Source organism: Protopterus annectens, chromosome 2.part1, assembly GCF_019279795.1.
Source record: "Protopterus annectens isolate FY-2018-M chromosome 2.part1, PAN1.0, whole genome shotgun sequence".
Taxonomy (NCBI): domain Eukaryota; kingdom Metazoa; phylum Chordata; order Ceratodontiformes; family Protopteridae; genus Protopterus; species Protopterus annectens.
In genome coordinates this window covers 1,453,393,724-1,453,409,117 of record NC_056729.1, presented here as the reverse complement: position 1 = coordinate 1,453,409,117, position 15,394 = coordinate 1,453,393,724, and the positions used below count along the sequence as shown (strand labels likewise).

Genomic DNA, 15,394 nt, shown 5'->3' with positions numbered 1-15,394 from the left:
ATTAGGATGACTCTTTTGTCTAGCAGCTTTTGAATTTCTAGAGTTGCCTGTTCCCTTTGATTGGGTGGAATGTCTGGGATGTTTCTTATGTTTTGGATGGGGAAAGAAAAGGGTATGGAGTAATCTCTGGATACGATGCTTTGTTCCCCATGTCTCTTTTATTGCTAGCCAGGCTTCTGGGTATAAAGATAAGTGTCCCTCGACTGTCTCCAGAAATGGACAGGTGGGCTTCCTTTCAGGAGTGCTGGAAGGGCTTACTAAGAAATGATTCTTTGTCGCCCTGATTTTGTGGACCCCCTCTGCCCCTGGGGGAAGAATCACCACGTGTGTCCTGGAAAGCTCTCTGGGATTTTCAAAACCACATTTTTCCCCCTTATTGACACTTTGGATAAGGTCTGGTAGGTAGGGAAAAACAGACTTCTACGGCAGAGAGAGTCTTTCTTTCTTGTTCACACCTGGTCAGTGTGTTTTTAACTTTTTGCTCGAACAAAGATGAACGTTTGAAAGGGGTGTTCACAAAAGAAGATTTAAAGGCCTCCGCAAAGTCACACAAGCACATCCAGGAATGTCTTCTTATGGAAAATCCTGAACCCGCTGCTCTGCTCACTCCATCCACTGCTTAAGAAATGAGTGTCATGAATGAGTTGACCACTGGGTAGAGAGCTGAGAGGAAACCTTGTCTGACACCCCTTCAGCTACTGAACATTGGGGGGCATCTCTTCGCTCCTTCACGAGATCTCTCTGAAGTCTGGAAAAGTGAGTCAGATAATTCAGTGATCCAAGTGCAAAAGTCGCTAAAGAAAACGTGCTTTCCATATCTGTCCATCATACAAGATTCCTTGTTCGGCGGATGGACAGAAGACGTAGTTTCAAGGCTCCTTCTTGGTGGCTGCCACCACCAATATAGCATCTACTAAGACTCCCTTGGTCATAAAATGTTTGTCTACTGGTGAGGTGATGAACTTGTTTGACCTCCAAGGAATAGGTTCCACTGAGTCTGGAGACTCCCACACCTTCCGTGAAACTAGGTCCATTAGTTTGTCAAAAGACGGAGACACCCAAGTGGAGGAAGGGTGAGATCCGAAGGCCTTCAGGTATACAGACCCCTCCGTGAAGGGCTGATGGGCTTCCAGCCACCTCTCTGTTTTAGTATTTCTAGGATAGCAAAGGAGACATCCTCAAAAGGCAACTGTGAGGACCCTTCAGAATCATCAAGGTCTGTATCCAATGTACTAACCACAGACAAACAAATTGTACTTTAAACCACCAGAAAGATGACCAAGGTGCTCCAGAATTAGAAGTTATGTACTCACCATAACGTTCCATCTGAGTAGGTGACTTCATTTGGATGCAACCTGTGGGTATCGGATCCGACCTCGGATCCGAGCCGGCATTTCAAAAGCTTTAGGCTCCGAGCTCCTAGCTCCTCCCTCTACCCATAATCCCCTGCCCAGCCCTAACTGACCTCAGATTGAGTTTGCCTATATAATACTAGAATAAAAAGTATCTAAATAGATGCATAAACTCTTGTTGTATAAAGGTCAGGGGGATGGTTGCATCCAAATGAAGTCACCTACTCAGACGGAACGTTATGGTGAGTACATAACTTCTAAATCTGAAGTAGGCAGACTTCATTTGTCTGCAACCTGTGGGACAGAGTCCCCAGCTACCTAAATCTTGGGCGGCCGTCATGGAAGGATGTTCCGGAGCACCGCTGAGCCAAAGGATGCTCTTCCCCTGGAAACAACATCCACCTTATAATGAGAAATGAAGGTATGAGACGAGGCCCAAGTGGCTGCCACGCAGATGGCACTCGGAACTTAAACGCGGCTGACGTGGAAACTGACCTAGTAGAGTGAGCCGTAACCCTTTGAGGAGCAGGCCTACCTGAAGTGTCATAAGCCTGCAGAATACAATTAGCAATCCATCTCGATAGTGTGACTTTGGAAACCACTTTGCCCATAGCAAATTTAGCAAAGGAGACGAACAGCTGATCTGAGTGTCTATGACCAGCCGTTCTGTGAATGTAAAAGTGCAATTGTCTATGAACATCTAAAGAATGCAGCTTATATTCTCCTTTGTTTTTATAATTGGGGAAAAACACAGGTAAGTTGATTGATTGATTAATATTAGATTCCGAAGAAACTTTTGGAAGAAAGGATGGACTGGTACTGAGGCACACCCTATCGGGAAAGAAGGAGAGGTAAGGCGGTTTGATGCATAGAGCCTGAAGTTCCGACACTCTTCTGGCTGATGTGATGGCTACCAAGAAGGCAGTCTTCCAGGAAAGGTACTTTTGATCTGCAGAAGCTGCAGGCTCAAAGGGAGGAGCAGTAAGGGCCTGTAGAACTAAGGATAGGTCCCAAGGTGGTACAGCTTCTTTGACCGGTGGCCTCAACAGAAAAACTCCTTTAAGAAAGGTCTTACAAAGTTTCGCAGTCATGAGGGGAGCTGACTCATGACCCATATGATAATGGGAAATCGCTGCCATTTGTACCTTTACCATGGAAGAACTAGCCCCTTGAAGAAAGAGGTCTGTTAAGAAGTCCAGCACCGCAGACATAGGTGCTGAAAAAGGATCCATACTTTTCTGGACCACCCAAATAGAAAACCTTTTCCATTTGCTCCGATAAACCTTCCTAGTGGAAGGTTTATGAGCCGCCACTAAAATGGCCTTGACAGGTGACGAGATACCGGGAGTCCTAATCAAGAATGGAACTGGAGCAGCCAGGCTGCCAATTTCAGGGTGTGTAGATTCGGGACCGGAAGTCCTAGAGGATGGGAGATGAGATCCGGGATCGGATCCAGAATCCAGGGCGGATTCACTTTGTGAGACCATACATAAGGGAACCAGGGCTGACGAGGCCAGAACGGGGCAATGAGAATCACTTTGCTCCCCAAACTGTTGGCTTTCTGCAAGAGCCTCTGCATCAGAGGTAGTGGAGGATAGGCATAAAGGAGACCGGGAGGCCAAGCATGCACCAGAGCGTCTCTCGGGGATTCCCCAGGTGGGGGAAGTAGAGCGAAAAAACTGTCGCATTTGGCGTTTGAGTGAGAAGCAAAAAGATCGCAACAGGGTTGCCCCCAGACGGCAAAAATCTTCTTCGCTACCAGAGGATTGAGAGACCACTCGTGCGGGGAAAGAATGGTGCGACTGAGCTTGTCCGCAAGGATGTTGGATTTTCCCAGAATGTGCGTTGCTACAAGAAAGCGTTTGGTGGCAATTGCCCATTCCCAGACTCTCATGGCCTCTCGACAAAGGGGATAGGACCTGGTTCCTCCCTGCTTGTTGATGTACCAGACTACCGACATGTTGTCTGTCTGGATCGCAATAGTCCCCGTAGGAAGAAGGCTGTGAAGTGCTTGCAATGCTAGGAGCACCGCCCTCATTTCCAGGACATTTATATGCAACGAGGTCTCCGAGGTGTTCCACGTGCCTTGGACAGTCTTGCCCGCAGAATGCCCCCCCCCCCACCCAAGGCGAGAAGCATCCGTAGTCACCGTGGCTCGGGGGAATGCTGCACAAAAGGGTCTCCCTGCTAGAGGCTCCGGAGACTGGAGCCACCACAACAGGGAGTCCTTGCATGCCTTGCTGACCGCTATTGGGCTGTTGAGAGAGGAGTATAGCGGGGACCACTGGACCTGTAGAGTCCATTGAAGAACTCGCATGTGTAAACGAGCATGAAGAAGAAGTGGAATAGCTGCTGCCATTGAACCCAGGGCCCTCAGGACCGAAGCCGCCGTCGGAAACGGTTGTAGGACTGCTGTGATATGACACTTCAGGCTGGACAGCCTGTCTGGGGTGAGGAAGGCCCGCATTGATCTTGTGTCCAACCTTCCTCCTATGAAATCTATAAGTTGTGTGGAGTGCAGTAAAGATTTCTCCCAGTTTATGGTGATGCCCAGCCTTGGAGCTATAAGAAGGAAATAGTCCCTGGCTGAGCACAGTAGATGCCTTGATGATGCCGTTAGGAGCCAGTCGTCCAGGTACGGAAAGACCTGTAATCCCTGGAGTCTCAGGTGGGCCGCTACTACTGCTAGTACCTTGGTGAACACCCTGGGGGCAGAGGTGAGACCGAAGGGGAGGACCCTGAACTGGTAGTGGCTGGCTCCCAGCCGGAAGCGAAGGAACCTCCTGGACCGTCTGTCCATCCGAACGTGGTAGCACGCGTCCTTGAGGTCAATAGAGCACATCCAATCGTTCTCCCGCAAGAGGGGGAGTATAGACTGTAGGGTGACCATCCGGAACTTTTGCTTGGTTACTGACAGGTTCAATAGGGAAAGGTCTAAGATCGGTCTTAAGTCCCCCGTTTTCTTTGGCACCAAGAAGAACCTGGAGTAAAACCCTGATCCGGTCTGATCTCGGGGGACGCGCTGGATGGCTCTATTTACTAGCAGCTGCTCGATTTCGACAGCTGCTGCCTCCCTTTGGTCGGGTGGTACATCGGGGAGGCTGCGGGATCTGGGGATTTTGCTCAGGGGAATGGTATAACCTCTGGATATCACACGAAGCACCCAACGGTCTGTTGTGATTGACTCCCAAGAAGTCAGGTGCCTCGAAAAACGCCCCCCGACTGCCTCCAGAGACGGACAAGCTGGGCAACCCTTCAGGGCTGTTGCGTGGGTCTGTCAGAGAAAGGTTCTCTGGACCCAAAGTTTCTAGGAGCCCCTCTGCCTCTAGGACGGCGACCTCCCTGACGTCCTCTGCCACGGAAGGACTGGTTATCCGGAGCAGGTTGGGACTGCTGCGACTTCCGGAACCACATCTTCTTCTGTCCCTTTTGGTTCTTCGAGAAGGACCTGTGGGGAGATGAGAAGCGGACTCCGACGGCAGACAGCGTCTTCCCGTCCTTCTCGCTCTGGACTAACGTTTCGCGAACAGTTTTGCCAAACAAGGCAGAACCATCAAAGGGGGCATTCGTGAAAGTCGCCTTAAAGGGCTCTGCGAAATCACAGTGGCGGAGCCAGGCCTGACGCCTCATGACTACGCCTGCTTCGCTAGCTCTAGCGGCTCTCTCGGTAGCGTGAGAAAGTAGCCGCATAGACGTATTGGAAACCCTCTAAGAGTGGCCATACGGGTTGAATACACTTGTTTGTCCTCATCCGACATGGACTCTTGGGGGGGGATGCAGCGTACTCTTTAATCAGGTCCCGCTGCATCCTCATAACATGTGCCATGTAGTTCAGCTCTCTCAAAGAGAAGGTTGCTGAACTAAAAACTCGCTTCCCAATGCGATCCATCGAGCGGGACTCCTTGCCCGGAGGATGCATAGAGGGACTCTCCTGTGCCAACTCCCTCTTCGTGGCTGCAGCCATCATCATGGCATCTACCGCGGGGCCCTTGCTCCAGTGAGTGCGGTCCGCCGGGGGGCTCAGGATACGGTCTGGATGCTTGGGTATAGGCTCAACGGTGTCCGGATCCTTCCATGCTCTGGTGGATATAAGGTCCACCAGAGGATCGGCAGGAGGGGACACCCAAGAGGTAGATGGGCCCGCCTCGAATGCCTCCAAGAATACAAACTCGTCTGAGGAGGCCTTGGGGGCAGACCACCCCCCACTGTTCCTTAACATTTCCATAATATCTCCAAAGGAGATGTCTTCCGGGGATGATCTTGGGGAGCCCTCCCCTTCATCCAAGTCTGTGTCTTTGGTAATGGACTCTGGGGAGTCCATGTGCCTCCTTTTGCACTTACGCTTCCGAGGCACTTCCTCGGGGGGACTGTCCAAGGAGTCCTCTTCAGCAGCTAGATGTTCCAAGGGAACTACCTGGGACATCAAGGCGGGCTGTCCCTGGGACCGGCTGATGGGAGCCTGGCCCAACTGCTAGGGAGTGCGGGGTGGAGCCGTGGCAGGGAGTGGGGGTCCGGTAGTACTCAACAGCGCCCTTTCCACTACGTCGAAGGCCGAGGGGGAGCCAGCTTCTCTAAGCCCCGAGAGCCGACCCCCACTCGGATCCGACGCACGGACCGGAGCCGAAACTGTCGGATCCGAGAGACCGGTGTGCTCTGACTTAGACGGAGCCGAAGACACACCAGCTCCCTCGGATCCGAGGCTCGGCCCTCGGCTCCGAGAGGTCGGGTCCGAAGTACCCTAAGCACTCAAGGGATGGGTCGGATCCGAGGTGCGCCGACCTATAGGATCCGACCCACCCCCGGATCCAACTCTGCCCGGCACCGACAGCTCCGAACCCAGGGTGTGGGTCGGAGAAGGAGCCAAGGGGGAGAAAAAAAGGGGTCGAAGCCCCTCCCGGATGGGGGGGGGCTAAGAGCACTCCCATTTGCATTTGGGCCTGGATGAAACGCCTCATCATCCGGTCCATGTCTGCTTCGCTCATGGAAAAGGTGGATCTAGATGAGGCCACCGAAGCTGACCTAGAGAGCCGCCTCGGGGACCTCACAGAAGGGCTAGCCGCCTCCTCCTCGGTCCCAGAAGAGAACCGAGGGGAGTGGAGCCGAGCAGGAGGAGATCTAGAAGACACAGGGGAGGCCCATTTAGACGGAGGAGCCGAACTTGAGGTCTCAGCTCTCCGTTTGTGGTGCCTCTCCTTGTGTCTCTCCTTTTTCTCTTTCTCCCTTGAAGTCTCCCTCTCCTCTGGCTTTTTTGAGGGAGGTTGAGTCCCAGCCGGGGAGGGGAGACCACAGCACCCGCTGAAGGCTGCTGGCTAGTAGGGGCAGAGGCCGGAGCCGCATCTGGAGGGAGAAGTCCCGCCAGCACAAGCTTCGACCTCCGCTCCCTTAAAGCTCGGGGGTTGAACCCTACACAAATGGTACAACCAGATGACAGGTGTTCAACCCCCAAGCATTTAACACACCGAGTGTGGCCATCTGCTGGGGACAGCTTATGGCCACACTCGGTACATTTAGAGAACACTGCCTTATGGGCTTCAGACATCTTAAGCCCTAACAGGCCTAAAACACACAGTACACACACAAACACACAAACTACGCAAAACCCGAAGAAAAATTAAAAAGATAGAGAGAGGAAAGCCTAACACATACACACTAACTAATCAAATTAAAAAAGTTAAAGTTTTCCAAAAATTTTTAGTCAAAACTCTTATCTGTAACCAGGAGCTCGAGGAGTCCGTTGCAACTTGAAAGCGGCAAACGAAATCTGAGGTCAGTTAGGGCTTGGCAGGGGATTATGGGTAGAGGGAGGAGCTAGGAGCTCGGAGTCTAAAGCTTTTGAAATGCCGGCTCGGATCCGAGGTCGGATCCGATACCCACAGGTTGCAGACAAATGAAGTCTGCCTACTTCAGATCAAAGGTTTATTTCAGTTGAGTGCTTTCATCAGTTACAAGAACTAGACTTCTGTATCAGATGTGATGGACTCCTCTAGACAGTCTAAATGCTTCCTCTTAGATAACCTCTTTATTTATTTATTTTATTTTATTTCAGTTTGATTACCGGGGAAGTCCACTGGGCCATGAAGTGCCCATTTTCAGTGGAGGCCCGGGAAGAAAAGCTCCAAGAACAGTATAATACAATACAGGTTACAGAATAAAGCTCCAAGAACAGTATAATACAATATAGGTTACAGAATGCAAATAAAGATTACAAAGAAAAAATACATACAATATAGTTTGTAAAAACAAGTAGGGTAAATACATTTGAGAGTTGCAGAGAACTTGATGGCAGATTTTTTTTTTTTTTTTTGAATCAATATTTATATGCTTACAGTCACTTAAAGTCTGTTAGTTGTAGTTATTTAGAGAAATTAGAATAAGTATGAGAGTATAGTGGAGTAGGAGTAGGAGTTCTTAGTTAGGGGTCGCTATGGAATTTAAGTGGGATGAAAGCAGGAGCATTTCCATTTGGAGGATAGGTGAAGAAAAAGTTGAGTTTTGAAGGATTCAGTGTTGGGTATAGTCCTAAGTGAAGTAGGCAGAGAGTTACATTTTTTACCTAGTGAGAAGGAGAGTAAAAGCTGGCCAAGCTGGTCGTTTCGGTTTACTAATGGAGATTAGGTTTTGGTTTTCGGATCTCAGTGATCTGTTAGGGATGTATGGAGGAAGGATGTTATTTAAGGCTGGGCATTTATTAGGGGAAAATATTAGTTTGTGAGCAGTGGTTAGTTGTAGATAGTCTAGGTGATTAGGGAGTTCTAGCCAGTTCAGTGAACGAAGGCTGTGGCAGTGGTGACTTGATGTTTTGGATTTGGTGGCAAATTTAGAGATCTTATTATAGCAAGCTTCAAGCTTAGAGGTGTTGGTAGCAGACAAGTTGGTTAGGAGAGGGGCTCCGTATAGAAGGGAAGGTAGGAGGAAGGATGTTGCCAGGGTATGCCTAGTGGAGTTTGAAAGGAAGTGATTGTTCCTATATAGCATACCTAGCTTTTGGTGGGTTTTCTTTATGTTATGTTGTATATGAAGATCAAATTTGAGGTGTTCGTCTATGGTGATGCCAAGGAGTTTTGCAGAGGGGACCACTTCAATGGCAGTGTTAGTCTGGCTGAGAACATTGAAAGTGTTTTTGTCCACAGAGGAAACTTTGGAGGGGAGAAAAAATAGTATTTTGGATTTATTGGAGTTGAGAGAAAGGTGGTTTTGGTGCATCCAGTTCTCTGTGGTGGTAAAGGCTAACTGAGTTTTGGTCTGGAGTTCAGGAAGGTTTGGGGCAGAGCAGACCAAGGTAGAGTCATCTGCATATTGGATGACTGTGGTGTCAGGGATGAAGGTGTGAAGGTTGTTTATGAAGATATTGAAAAGCATGGTTCCAAGGATGGATCCCTGAGGAACACCAGTAGATGTAGGCAAAAAGGAAGAGAATGAGTTCTTCCATTTGACTGCTTGAGATCTGTCAGATAGGCAACTGGAGAACCAGGAAAGTGTGTTTGGGGAGAGTTTGAGATTAGCCAGATGATGAAGAAGGTGTGTGTGGGAGATGGTGTCAAAAGCTTTTGAAAGGTCTAGCAATATTGTGGATACAATGAGTCCAGAGTCTCGAGCTTGACTGATAGTTTCTAAGAAGGATAATAGTGCAGTTATGGTACTGTGGCCGGGACAGAAGCCATGCTGCGTGGGTGTAAGGAGGTGATTTTGAATGAGATAGGGTAAGAATTGGTGGTGGGCGCGTTTTTCTAGAATTTTAGATATTGGAGAGAGTAGGGCGAAAGTTAGAAATAGAGGTGTTTTTGCCTCCTTTGTGAAGAGGTAGGATGCAGGCTGAATGCCAAAGTTTGGGTACGTATGACTCAGTTAAGGATCTATTAATCAGAATACTAATTGGAAGGGCGATACCTTCAGCTGCATGTTTGAGGAAGGAAGGGGGAATGTTGTCAGGGGCATTAGAACCTGGCTTCTTTTGTTTAGTTTCTTTGGTCAACCATGGTGCAGAGTTAGTTTTGATTTGCTTATTTCTTAGAGGGGCTAGGGAGTTGAGAGTATCTAGGAAGATGGAATTGAAGTGTTCAACAGCATTGTCAAGTGGGAGGATATTTAGAGGTTGCCAGTTGATTTGTTTGAAGATGTTAGAGAAAATTAAGGGGTTAAAGTTACTGAGGTTACGAGTTTGAATGTAGAGGTGTTGGTGTTGGGTGGAGCTGTTTGATCGATGGATGAAGGCAGGGAGATGGTCACTGAAGGTGTCAGGGATGGTGCCACTGAGAGTGATTTTGTTTGGATGGGAGACTAGAATCCAGTCTAAGATGGACCCTGGGGGGTGGTATTTGTTAGGGCGAGTAGTTGAGGAGATTACTTGGGTGAAGTTTAGAAGGTTAATGGAAAGTGAGGGTGATGGTGAGTTGATTTTATTCCAGTCGATATTGACATCGCCTAGAATATGTTTCATATTTTATTTGAGCTGAGGACCAATATAGAATATCTTCAAGGGTGGAGATATTGTTGCCAGGGGAGATATATAAAGATATGAAGCAGATATTCTTGTGTTTATTTAATCGGAGAAGGCTAACTGTGATTTCAGAGTTTGTGAAATTAGGGGTAGGAATTTGAAGGGGTATTAAAGAGAGATGATTAGAGTAAATTATGGCAGAGCCACCACCTTTTTTGTTTAAACGGTCACTTCTGAGGATGTGGTAACCAGGAGGTAATATTTCAGAGTCAGTGGTATGGGGTTTTAGCCAGATTTCAGAGATGGCTAGGATGTCGGGTTTATTGCGATTAATCCAGGCTTGTAGATGGTGACATTTGTTGTTAAGGCTCTGGGCATTGATAGTGAAGATTTTCAGAGTATTATGGGGGGAAGTGGGAGGGGAACAGGAAGGGTGGGGAGTGTTATTTGTTATAGGTGAGGAGGAGGATGGAAGGATGGAGTAGTTTGCACTGGGACAAGGGCCAGGGTTAGGACATTGCAGGTGATCAGTTTTGGACTGTAAAGTTTGTATAGTAGGTATTTGTTAGGGTTTAGCAGAGGTTTCAGAGAGAGGGTTTTAGTTGAGGTAGAGAATAGTTTGGGATGAAAAAGGTGCAACAGGTTGGGCAGAATAAGGGAGGAGCATATGGAGTGAAAGTGACAGAGTTCAAGAGGTAGTAGTTGGGGATTAGGGGTAGTCTGAGTAAGACATAGGAGTGGAGGAGCTTTATGGGAGTATGAAGTAGCATGATAAAGAGTTATTAGTATGATGAGAAGGGAGCAGGGGAGTTGAATAGTTAATGGGAGTTTATAGGGCATGTTAGGATAAGGTAGGGTAAAATACAGACAGGAGAAGAATAGTAATGTATGTTAGTTGAGAAGGGAAAGGTCAGAAGTGAATGGAAAGAGTTAGATATAGAAGGAAAGGATAAAGGGAAAAAAAGTGTGTAGGGATAGGAAGAGAGTAGGGGGGAGGATTAGCAGTGGAAGTGGAAAATGAGGTGGGGTTTTTCTTGATTAGAAAATAGGGGGAGGGGTAAGTGGGAGAGGACTGTGATTGGGTAGTAGGTTAGGTAGGGGGAGTTTGTTAGGTATATGTGTAGATGTGTTAGGGGCGGGTGGGAATTGGCAGGGTAGGGGAGCGGAGTGAGCCCGCAGGGCGAACGGAGCGGGATACACCCAGGGAAGGCAGGCAGCAGGAGCAGTGTGAGAACTATCAGTCTGGTGAAGGTAAGTGCAGAAGGAGGTAAGCAGGGTAGTAATTGGGAATCTAGGGGTGCAGGTACAAGGGGATGGAGAAGTCAGAGACCAGAAGTGGAGAAGGGTAAAACTATTACTTAGCAATAAGGGAGAGAAGCCTATTGATCTACAGCATTATGGTGAAGGGGAGGATTAAAGGAAAAGGGGTTAAGATGGGTAGACACTGCCACCTAGTGGACAGAACCTGGTTATGTAAAGAGAGGGACCACTAAAGCAGGTAGATAGGAGATGGAATGGAGGTAGCTCTGAAAAGGGAGCCTGGGATGAGGTAGGTTTAAAGGGAGATTCACAGTGAGAAGTGTGTGGCTGCAGGCTATTCTGGCTGGGATCCCTTACTAGCACCAGGCAAGTGATAACAATGTCACAAGCAAAATTTGCAGTAAGGATAGTAGCATGTTACATACTTTCTTGGATCCTTTAACTCTCTTCTGGGAGAAGGACACAGTCCCTGTAGGGAGTCAGGTGAACAGGGTAAGATTTGTATCCCGGTGTTGGCCTTGGATCTCCAGAAAGGCTGGGCCAGGAGGCAAAGTGAGTTAGGAGAAGAGAGTTGGAAAGCTGGGGAAAAATAGAGAGGAAGGTGTTTGTAAAATTGAGAAGTTAAGGATAATGCTTTACTTACAGAATATGAGAAGTGCAGATTGCCAGCAGTGAACATATATAAACAAGCATCAATACATCATGATCAAGTTCTTTACTAAACAAGTATATAGGTCCCTGCAGAACAGTTTAGAAGGAAAAAAAATCATCCAATTTGTAGCAATTACTTTAAGGCACAGAGCAGCTTAAACTAGATTCAGTATTAGGAAAAACAGAAACAATATAATTCCTGCGAAATATAAGCAGTTTCAAGAAGGTGCGCTTAACCCACAGACAAAAATCATCCAATTTGTAGCAATTACTTAACTAAGGCACAGAGCAGCTTAAACTAGATTCAGTATTAGGAAAAATAGAAACAATATAATTCCTGCGAAATATAAGCAGTTTCAAGAAGGTGCGCTTAACCCACAGACAGTAAGGATTTACACTTTACACACTCACAGTGTCGCTAATTCTAGATTCAATAACATAAGTTAAAATCAAATGACCCAGCATTACATAAGCATGTCCATCAAGTCACACCTTGCCTTGGCCAAAAGACATGTACTGAAGCAGACACCAATTTCAAGTTCAGAAATGGGTATTTATAGGTGTTAGTGTATTTTACAGAAGTATCCATGGCAGAGAACTATTTACTGTTGTATGTTAGAAGGGGGGAGGGGGTACAAGTTAAAATATTATTGATTCTCTACGAGTTGTTTTTCTCTCTTAAGTTGGGAGGGAAAAGCGGCAAGCAACCAAGGCATGGAATATATTTCCTGGGATAAAATCAGTCAATTGTGACTAGGACTACTCATTCTTAGTTTAGTATGGTCTAGTGGAGCATACATACGCTTAGCACCTCGCTAAAGCAGTATAAAAGCAAGTGAGGAAAAGTTAGGGTTAAAATGCGAAGCTGGAAATATTTCTTAAGGGGAAGTATAAGTTTGGATCGGCCGATAGGGGCAGATGAAGCTAATGAACATAGGTTGAATGAGGGCACAAGCCGCTCTGTAATAGTTCGGCTGGACCACGTGGAGGTGGTGGCGGTTAAGAGAGTAAGCCAGGATTGGGTTTACTCTTCTTTTATGGAAGAGAAAACAGAGCTGGAATATGGCTGTGGACTACAGAGCTTCCAAATTGAAGGGTGTATAGTTAGATACAAAGTCCGGAGCCAGTTTTTAAAGACAGGTTCGCTCTTTTCTTTTGTGTGCCAAACAATGCCGAGATACAGCGAATCCTTTCCTGCTCTAGTACTGCTGTTTTGTAGAGCGACAGCAGGGTCGGAATACAGTTGAGGACTATAATTATTGAATAGGAGGGTATTTAGAAGATTACGGAAATTCTAAGCTGTATTTGCAGAACGAGTTTATTCTTTTAGTTTTGTAGAGCAAACAGAGCCAGAATACAGCTATGGGTTATAGTAGTGTAGAAGGGAGGATATTTGGTAATAAGCCAATGTTCTAGGCCCCTTTTTGGTGCAGACGGTGCGAGCAGAACCGTGGATGACTAGTAGGAGAAACCCTTATAGATACGTAGTAGCATAAAGAAACAGTACCCAAATTAAGGCACGTATTTTAAATAGATACCCAAAATATAATGTGGCGGTTAAGGCAGGTATGGTTGCACTCATGTCGAGAAAGGAGTCAATATACTAGGGGTTATTGATGGGAGTAACAAGGACAGGTTTAAAGAACAGTCACTTTTGTTGTGCAGGAGTGCTTTTCTAAGTTCAGGCTAGACGTAGATGGGCTGGGGACATACACGGCATTAAATCGTCAGGTCGAGGGACCTCCTCAGAAGGGTGATCTGGAGAAATTTTGGAAGAGAGGGGGTCACCCAATGGGGCATCCTGAGGCCTAGGATCTGTGTGTCCCCATGGATGTAGTGGTACAGAGAGAGACACCAGTGCCTTAAAGGAAGAATGTTCTGACCCGAGAGTGGACCTGTCTGTGGAGACAGCACTCTCATCACCTCGAAAGCCCCCCCTCCCCTGATCCGAGGAAACCCCTGGCTCCAAAGATTCGGATGGAATCCCCGGAACCAAGGGGGTCGTCTCCGAGCTCACCCAAGCCGATGCCCCAAGAGGCAAGTTTGGATCCAACAGTCCGATATGACTCCCCTTCCTGGACCGATTGGAGAGCGTCGGCTCCTAGACTCCTCGATTTTGGAAGGAACCGAGGCCGTAGGAGCAATGTTTGGATCTGAAGATCCTGGACAGGTCTCAGTTCCAACGGTTCCACTACAATCAGTTCTGGACATTCTTGCTCCGAGATCTGAGATTGGCTCTGAGGAGGAACTGATTTTGAAGGGGAGGGTTTGGTCAGTTCCAAAGCCATCTGGGTTGGATTCGACCAGAGTTTGGTGAGAGCCGGTGTCCTTAGCCTATTGCACCACACAATCCACATAGTCTTTGGACAGGCTCCTGGAAGATCGAGTTGAGGGGGCAGGAGATTTGGTGGACTGTTACAATGGGGACCTTAAAGTGGGAGATACCGGTTCCAATTCAGGGGACCGGCTCCGTAAATTAAACTCCATCGGCACTGAAATTGAAGAAGTTGAGGTAGTAGGCTTCTCGGGCCTGATGGTCTTCAGGTCAGGATGAAACTTTTGGTAGGTTTTTGAGGGCTCCGACTGAGCACTTCAGGATGAAGATCTTTTCCCCGACTTGTCAGACTTCGAAGAAGGGGGTTTTCAAAAGGCCCTTTTAGTATCAACTTGTTTTTTTCTTCCAGTAACGCCATGTGGCTAAAAGAGTGACAGATGGCACAGGACTCTTGGAGATGAACTGCTCCAAGACAGTACATGCAAATAGTGCGTCTGTCAGTAATGGACATTTTCTGTCCACATTTGACATTTTTTAAATCCAGAAGGTTTAGCTTCTTTGCAGTCCTTGGAGGACATAGTACTAGTCATCCAACAAAACGGAAGCAATTAAGAAGCAATGTATATCTAAACTCTTTTTTAAGCAATAGGAACCACAACAGTAACAATTACAATAAGAAAAAACAATCAATGGAAAGGGAAAAAAGCCCTCCAAGTTAAACAAGATAAGGCGGCTCTCTAACTTAATTGAACCAGCCTTGAGGAGAAATAGAAAGGAAAAGGAAGGCCCTCTAAATCAGGCTTTTAAAAGAATCAAGTGTAAAGCTGGGATGGGGGGGGGGGCTTATCAAGGAAACGACGGCCAACAACACTCAGGAAGAAAAAGTGGAAAAAGCACACACAAATGACTTAGTATACACTAAACAAACTAACACAGTAAGACAGTTAGAAATGACTAATAATTTCTTTCAAATGTGAAGAAAAAAATCTACTTAGCCAGAGCCAGTAGGAAGAGGACCCAATCTTGTTAAGCAGCAAAATGATCTGGGTTGCTTTCCTAGTGCATGATTTGATACAGTTTTAGTCATGAGTTAGTGGAAGACCTCAAGTTTTTGTATAAGGCTGAGTTGGAATCGAGGATTGGTTCCGAACCCAACCTGTTAAGAATGAAGGTGAGACAGGACATCACATCAATACTTTCCAGATATTTATCATTTTCTTCCCTTCTACCTTCCACACAGACACAGGAATACCATCTAATCTTGGAGGCTTTTTGCAGACTGGTTGTACATCAAAATTTTTCTTTCATTCCTCCTGTCTTAACTGTTAATTGTTGAGTCTTATCCACCTCTAACCTTGGCTTATTAAGTCTTCCATTAATGTTCCCATTTGTGCTTTTTCTTTATTTCCACATTTCTTT

At 46.9% G+C, this 15,394-nt stretch overlaps 1 protein-coding gene across 3 annotated transcripts in view; it reads right to left on the bottom strand.

Annotated features, from left to right (window-relative positions):
- PDS5A (PDS5 cohesin associated factor A) overlaps positions 1-15,394 on the bottom strand; it is a 4,482,835-nt gene that overhangs the window by 2,731,719 nt on the left and 1,735,722 nt on the right. The gene's annotated exons all lie outside the window — the stretch shown is intronic.